The sequence below is a fragment of the Odocoileus virginianus genome, chromosome 6 (assembly GCF_023699985.2).
Source record: "Odocoileus virginianus isolate 20LAN1187 ecotype Illinois chromosome 6, Ovbor_1.2, whole genome shotgun sequence".
Taxonomy (NCBI): domain Eukaryota; kingdom Metazoa; phylum Chordata; class Mammalia; order Artiodactyla; family Cervidae; genus Odocoileus; species Odocoileus virginianus.
Genome location: NC_069679.1, coordinates 10,418,567 through 10,426,087, shown reverse-complemented (window position 1 = coordinate 10,426,087; position 7,521 = coordinate 10,418,567). Strand labels below are relative to the sequence as shown.

Sequence of the window (7,521 nt, the reverse complement as noted above, 5' to 3'; positions counted from 1 at the left end):
AACTTTTAATCTTAGCAAGAATAAGTGCTGTTGAAAAATAAGGCTTTAAGATAGTTTGCCATTTTAGGGCTGAACTCTAATAGAATGTGAAAGCATGAACCCTTACACTTTAAACAAGCAAAAGCTAGAAATTACTGATTGGTTCAAGATGGTTTTACGGAAAAACTAATATGTAACAAAAACTTGACACAATGTGAAGGCTCCATGGTTTGAGCAAAGTTTATAAAGTTTCCCAGGGGCTGGGACAGAGCAGGAGAGGGTCTGGACATTTACAGCAGGCATTTTCTCTTCCTCTTCTTAACGGGAGGTGGGCAGGATGTCTCAGATAACTTCATCAAACACTGTCTTCTTCTTGTTGTTCAGTAGCCAAGCCGTGTCTTACTCTTTGTGACCCCATGGACTATAGCATGCCAGGCTTCCCTGACCATACAGATGGCTAATAAACACATGAAAAGATGCCCAACATCACTATTAGAAAAATGGAAATCGAAACTACAATGAGGTATCACCTCACACCTGTCAAAATGGCCATTATCAAAAAATAAAAACTAAACAATAAATGCCAGGAAAGGAAACCCTCTTGCTCTGTTGGTGGGAACGCAAATTGATACAGCTACTATGGAGAACATAGTGGATATTCCTTAAAAAAGTTAGGAATAAAACTACCATATGACCCAAGAATCCCATTATTGGGCATATACTCTGAGAAAAACCATAACTGAAAAAGGCACATGTACCCCACTGTTCATCACAGCACTATTTACAATAGCTAGGGCACAGGAGCAACCCAGATGTCCGTTGACGGATGAATGGATAAAGAAGTTGTGGTACATATACACAGTGGAATATTACTCAGCCACAAGAAAGGAATGCATTTGATTCAATTCTAATGAGATGGAAAGACCTAGAGCCTATTACGCAGAATGAAGTAAGTCAGAAAGAGGAACACAAATAGCGTGTATTAACACATATATATGCAATACAGAAAGATGTTGAGGACTGATGAACCTTTCTGCAGGGCAGCAGCAGAGATGCAGACGGAGAGAACAGACATGTGGACATGGGGCAGGGGAAGGAGAGAGTCAGACAATTTGAGAGAGTAAAGTTGAAACCTACACATTACCATGTGTAAAATAGATAGCCTGTGAAATGTGCTGTATGATGCAGGGAGCTCAAATTCCGGGCTCTTTGACAACCTAGAGGGGTAAGATGGGATGGGAGGCGGGAGGGAGGGAACATATGTATATCTTGGCTGAGTCACGTTGATGTTTGGTAGCAATCAAAAGAATATTGTAAAGCAATCATCCTCCAATTAAAATAAATCAATTAAATTGCAAACACTATTATAAACTAACAAGCAAAAACATTGTCTTGAGTGCCAAGCACTCCAGGTATTACACAGCCCGGATCTCCTTCGCCATAGGTAAACCCTGCAGGTAGGTGACAATAATCGGCTTGTTCTCCTCTGCTTCTCATCACTGGCTTTATCATTCCTATGATCTAGCTTAGCCCCCATCAGGATGATAGCAGTGTAGGGACAATGATATCACACTTCAAGGTAACACTTCGCACGAACATTTTCCAGTGATGCAGATGTCACAAGAAAAAAGCAAACGAAGAAAACACCTGTTTGTAGATAGGAAGGGGACGTGATCTGTCCAAATCTTCTTGACCAACTATATCCCATAAGCCCAGATTCACTGATTTTCCATCTATCATAACATTAGCAGAATGACAATGGGGATTTATTCTGCAAGAAATGCATTGCTTGTATAACTGATCAGTAGGCAAGTTTTCCCTGTAGCTAGGTCTCCCACCCCCACACACTTGATGGCCTGCCCCTGGAGCGCTCAGTCAGCCCAGCGGCAGACACGCTGAGGCAAGAAGCAGCGAGCTCCCCGCGAGGCTGAGGGTGGTGGAGGACAGGGTGCCTGGGGCCGTGCTCCACACCACCTCGTCCTCCCTCCACCAACCGAAAGCTGGAGCCCAACAGGGGCCACCACCCAAAGCTGGGGAAAACTGCAGAGAAACAGGAAGTGGCCTCTCCACTCACAACTAGCCTCCCCACCCCCATACGGGGCTGCTGCTCCCAGGAGTGGGACTCCACATTTTCTGAGAAAAATTCCTTGAGGATGTACCCCAGCAAAATGAAAACAGAATCCAAGAAAGAAGACAACAGACTCCAGAAGTCATAGAACTAATCCAGGAGAACAACGAAAAGAAATACCGGTAGGACAGCTGTGAAGCTGGCCTAATGAGCAATTAGCTCCAATCAGGACGAGACATCAGAAGAGTCTGTGAAGAACAACCTCAAAGAAAACAGTGTTAGTCAATCCTATGAGGAATACGCTAGGATGCTAAGCGCCGTCATGGAATTAAGGCATGCAGCACTTCTGAGCAACAAGGATAAGAAAGGTAATTAGTGACTCCGGGAAAGGCAATGAACTGTACACGAAAGTCACACCCCAGATAAAATGTGATCTAAATTGTGGCATGATTCTCAGCCATTAAAGAGGTGTAGGAAATTATGCTTTCTGATTCCACAGAGCCTAGCTGCCATTGGTCAGACAGTGTGGGAAGAAGCTGGTAACTGTTGAATGCGTGGGGCTCACACATTATCTGTGTGGTTTTGGGTCAGGAGTAAGTGATAATTATTTCCTCCTGATGTGTTTGTTCTTTCTGAAAGTGATTAAATATGTCAATAATTTGTGTTGATAAGTTATCCTAACAGTAGGCTTACCTTTTTAAAAAAATTATTTTTAATTTAAAAACTATATGCATAGATAGATGAGTTTAGTCTGTTTGTTTAGAGACTTAGACAATTTAGACAGTTGTACCTTTTGGTTTTTACCAGAGAAATGTTTACTTTCTTTCTAATCTGGCAATCATTAAGAAATTAGAATTCATATAATTAAAGTAAAACATTACAACTTAAACCTCTCAATTTAACTTAAAGTTAAGAAATGTATAAGGATTAATGTCTCTTATTTTGAAGAAAAATCTACTTGAAGTTCCATAGTGCTTTCTAACTTTAGTTTCTTCTTCTAATATTGTCCAGTGAAAGTAAATTTTATGTGTTTTCCTCAATGTTAATCATTATCTTTGGGTAATGAAATTTTAGGATGCTGGCAGATTTTCGGTTTTCTTTTTTTATATATTATTCTGAATTTCCACATCTTCTACCATAAATGTGTACAATTATTATAGTAAAAAGGAAAAATGGGAAGTTGAGCTATTTACATTTTGATGTAGAAATACGTCTATTACATTTTTATAAACCCAAAACACCAATTGGTGAGCATGACATAGTATATATGTGTGTGTGTGTGTGTGTGTTTGAAAAGATAATTGTCACTAGGGTGTGAAGTAGAGACACTGGCAGGATGAGGGGCAGGGAGTCTATCATATTTATTTCTTTCTGTTCTGAGCTCTATATCTTTTTTACAGTGTGCCCATAGTAAGTTAATAATTAAAGACATTTCTAAAAGCAGTGGTGGAGGGAAGTCGACCTCTGAGCTTCCAAGTATACAGGCATGCTTACTCCCCTCCACCTCTGGTGAGCAGCCACACAGGGAAGAACAATCTCTCTTTCTTCCTCCATGCAAAAGAACCCTCTGGAAGGAGAGGCTGTCCCGTGGTAAGCAGAGAAACACACCCAGGCTTGACCCGCATAGCTGCTGCCCAGCGGGCTCTGGGGGAAAGGACCAATGCGAGGAAGACCTGATGCAGGTAGACCATGCGCCCAGTGCTTGCCGGAGAACGGGGTGAGCCGAGGAAGGTGGTCCACGTGCGGAGTGGAATCCAGAAGGGAGATGCCCACTGCTCAGGGAGGCAGTCCGCGTTGGGGTATCTGTCAGAAGACCGAGGTCTCACTCCTTCTCAGTCCCCACACCCCCTGGCCCTTTCCATCTACTCTGAGGGGTGGTGGCCATACTTACATCTTTTTTGATCACCATGGGGCATATGGAACTGACCAAGGAGCAAACCCCTGCCCCTGCCGCCTGCCTGGGAAGCAGGGAGTCTCTGTGCCACCAGGGAAGTCCCTCACCTATATCTTTACTCTCTGTGCCTGTCTCTCTCTGGGGCTTCAGGCCTAGATATCAAATTATCTTCTGAACAACCCTGCTCGAAGCCCCAGGGGCTTCTCAGACTCAACCTGCCCCAAACTAAGCACCAAACCTCCAGCCTCATTCTCTGTGCTTAGACAGTCGTGTCTGACTCTTTGCAACCTCATGCACTGTAGCCCGCCAGGCTCCTCTGTCCATGGGATTCTCCAGGCAAGAATACTGGAGTGGGTAGCCATTCTCCTCTCCAGGGGATCTTCCTGACCCAGCAAACAAACCCAGGTCTCCTGCATTACCCACCTGCTTCCCCTCTGGGACATGGTCAGTTCCACTTCCGCCCACCCCACCACACAGGCCGGAAACAGGCAGTCACCCTTCACTTTTCCCTCTCCCTGCCTCCCATGCCCAATCAGTCACTAAATCCCACCCACTTCTAATCCTTTCCCTCTTGGCACAAAACCCCACTTCTCTCCTTCCCCCGGCAACAGCAGCAGCCCCTGTCTCCATCAGCATCAAGGGACACTGCCACCCTGACAAATGGTACCCCCTCCCCAACCACAGTCCCACAGCTGGCTCCCTTCCTCCCATTCCTTCTTCTCAGAGTGACCTTCTAAAACATGCAGACCTGCTCCTGATATTCCCCTACTGCTTCCCTTGTAGCTCAGTCAGTAAAGCATCTGCCTGCAATGCAGGAGACCTGGGTTCGATTCCTGGGTTGGGAAGATCCCCTGGAGAAGGAAATGGCAACCCACTCCAGTATCCTTGCCTGGAGAATCCCAGGGACAGAGGAGCCTGGTGGGCTACAGTCCATGGGGTCACAAGAGTCAGACAAGACTGAGCGACTAAACCAACACCACCACAGACTCTTTGGGGGCACCCACAGCTCTTCACTCCCAATCCTCTCCTTGACGCAAAAGCAATATCCTGCACAACTGGCCCCAGCCGGCTATTCTAGCCCCATCTCTTACCTCCTCCCCTCACATAAGATCAGCCCGGTGAATGTGCTTTATTTCTTAGAACCTTCCACACGCTCACTCACCTCTGGCCATTCATTGGATTGTACCATACCTGCTCTTCTCTCTGTCTGGGACAATCTACCTATTCCTCTCTTCTGTTCACTATTTACCTGCCAGATCTCAGTACAGGTGCCTTGGGAAGTTTGACTGGGTCAGGTATCCCTTCTATGAGACCCTAGTATCCTATACATTCCCCCATGGGGCACAGATCCCAAGGTATGATGATTGACTTCTGAATAAATCCATGTCCCCTGCTAGAATGTTACTGGGGGCAGTGAATGGATAGGTGAATATATGGAAGGATGAGCAAGTGAATGGATGAATGGACAGATGGATGGATAGATGGTAGGTATTAAATGAATGGGTGGGTTTAGCTGAATGGATGAGGTTAGATGGGTAGGTGACTGCAAGAGTAAATAAATGACTAAATGAATACATGCATACACAGGACTCCTGCAGAGTTTGGTGAGCCTGAAGTAAAAGGCAGGTAATTAGAGAGGCCCAGGAACAAAGGCCTGGATCTAATTATCAGATTTACCCAGACATTGTCCAGTTCCAGAAGTTAGGATGGTGGCTGCTGAACCATCAGTTTGCCCCAGTCGCATACAGATCCTAGGGACTAGGGTATGGGGGCATGTGCCACGTTTACACGTGGAAGCCATGGGATCAGGAAGCATGGAGTCAAACCCCGGTCCCCATTTCTTACTGAGTTCCCTGAGTTGAGTCACAATCCCCTCTCAACTGCAGTCTCCTTTCTGGAAAAAGAGTGGTAATTAATCCTCCCTCTCTGAGGCCGACCCCCAGAAGCATAGTGGGAGCTAAGGAATAATGTGCAAATTATTTATCAAGAAATAACTCCAGGGAAGAACACAGAGAGTAGGGGATCAGGGTGCGGAGGGAGGGAGGCAGGTTCCTGCAAAGTTCCATAGAGGATATGCAAGCTGAGGGGACTGGGCCACAATCTAACACCCAGCCCCCAGGGTTTAGGAACTCTCTGTACTCAGCCGAGATGACTTCAGGAGCTCACAAGTAGGCACCCAAAGATAGTCACAGGTGCTGGGGCTTTAAAAAAAAATGGTGACAAGAGACCTGAAGTTCATCAACAATATCCATTGCATCACTTTACCTTGCTCCCAAAGGGGAAAATGAGATAAATTTGTAAAGCTTTATCACTGTACCTGGTACGTAGCAAGCAGCAAAGTATAGTTATTATTATACAAAAACCCCTAAATTTGCCAAGTGTATAGTAAGTGGCATGTCTTTGACTGGGCTTCCCAGGTGGTGCTAGTGGTAAAGAACCTGCCTGCCCCTGCAGAGACATGAGAGACGCAGGTTTGATTCCTGGATCAGGAAGATCCCGTGGAGGAGGGCATGCAATCCACTCCAGTATTCTTGCCTGGGGAATTCTCATGGATAGAGGAGCCTGGCAGGCCACAGCCCTTAGGGTCGCAGAGAGTCGAACGTGACTGAAGTGACTTAACACGCACAGACACACATGTCCTTGACTAGTACTTGGCTGGACTGAGGAAGAGGGACCAGTGTCTAGAAGTCCTCAGAGCAGTTCTGCTAGAAAACAACTATCTCTTTTTACTTGATGCAGCAAAAGGCCCAGAATTGTCAGAAGCCACTGCCAGCCAAAAAAAAAAAAGCACTGTATATGCAATTAATTAGGCCTCTGCTTCAGTGCTCTGCTCTCTCTGTTTGCCTTCACCAGCTTAGCATCCAATTTTTTAGCTGAGAAGGCGGGGCAGCAGGTTTCTGAGATATTTTTTGCTAATGGGCTGAAATATTACACCCATAATTATAGCCTGGCTGCATATTTTTTTCCTTTGCTCATTTTGTTCAGCGTCGCAAACATTGTATCTGATTACAGCCATTCATGTCTTCTTTATGAAATAGGGTCTATCATGCTCCGCAGAAGGGATCAGTGGCTCTGGGGAAATTATCTAGGCTAACAACCCTTTCTGAGTTCCTGTGGGCTGGTGCTGTTGGATGCTACCTCCTTGGATGGGGCAAGGTGGGAGGCAGAGACTTGGGGACCAGAAAGAAGGAGATAGCCCATGCCTGATACCCTCCATACCCTCCAAAGCCAGGGTTCCAACCTGCTCCCTCCACCCCCACTCAGGTTTTCTGTCCCTGCTCTCGCTGGCACAATCCATACCCACTCCCACTTCTGAGGCTCTGACCATCCTTCTACCTTCCCTTACCCCTACAAGGATGTCTTCTTCCATCTTGTCTACTTAAACCAGTAACGTGACAAGTGTATGACATAGACCTAGCCACACAAGTCTTCCCTGGGCGCTTGATGGAAATGCAGGTTCTCAGCACCACTACCTGAAGGCCCTGGGCCTCTGTGGGAAGGGACCGAGTGATCAGAGGGATTTGGATGTTTTCTCCAAAGTGTGAGACCCACCAAGCTAGAGAGACCTTACAGCAAGGGT

At 46.0% G+C, this 7,521-nt stretch overlaps 1 pseudogene; it reads right to left on the bottom strand.

The window, feature by feature from the left end:
• Positions 1–269: 269 nt before the first annotated feature.
• Positions 270–7,311, bottom strand: LOC110126896 (ras-related C3 botulinum toxin substrate 1 pseudogene; annotated as a pseudogene).
• Between the last annotated feature and the right edge of the window lie 210 nt (positions 7,312–7,521).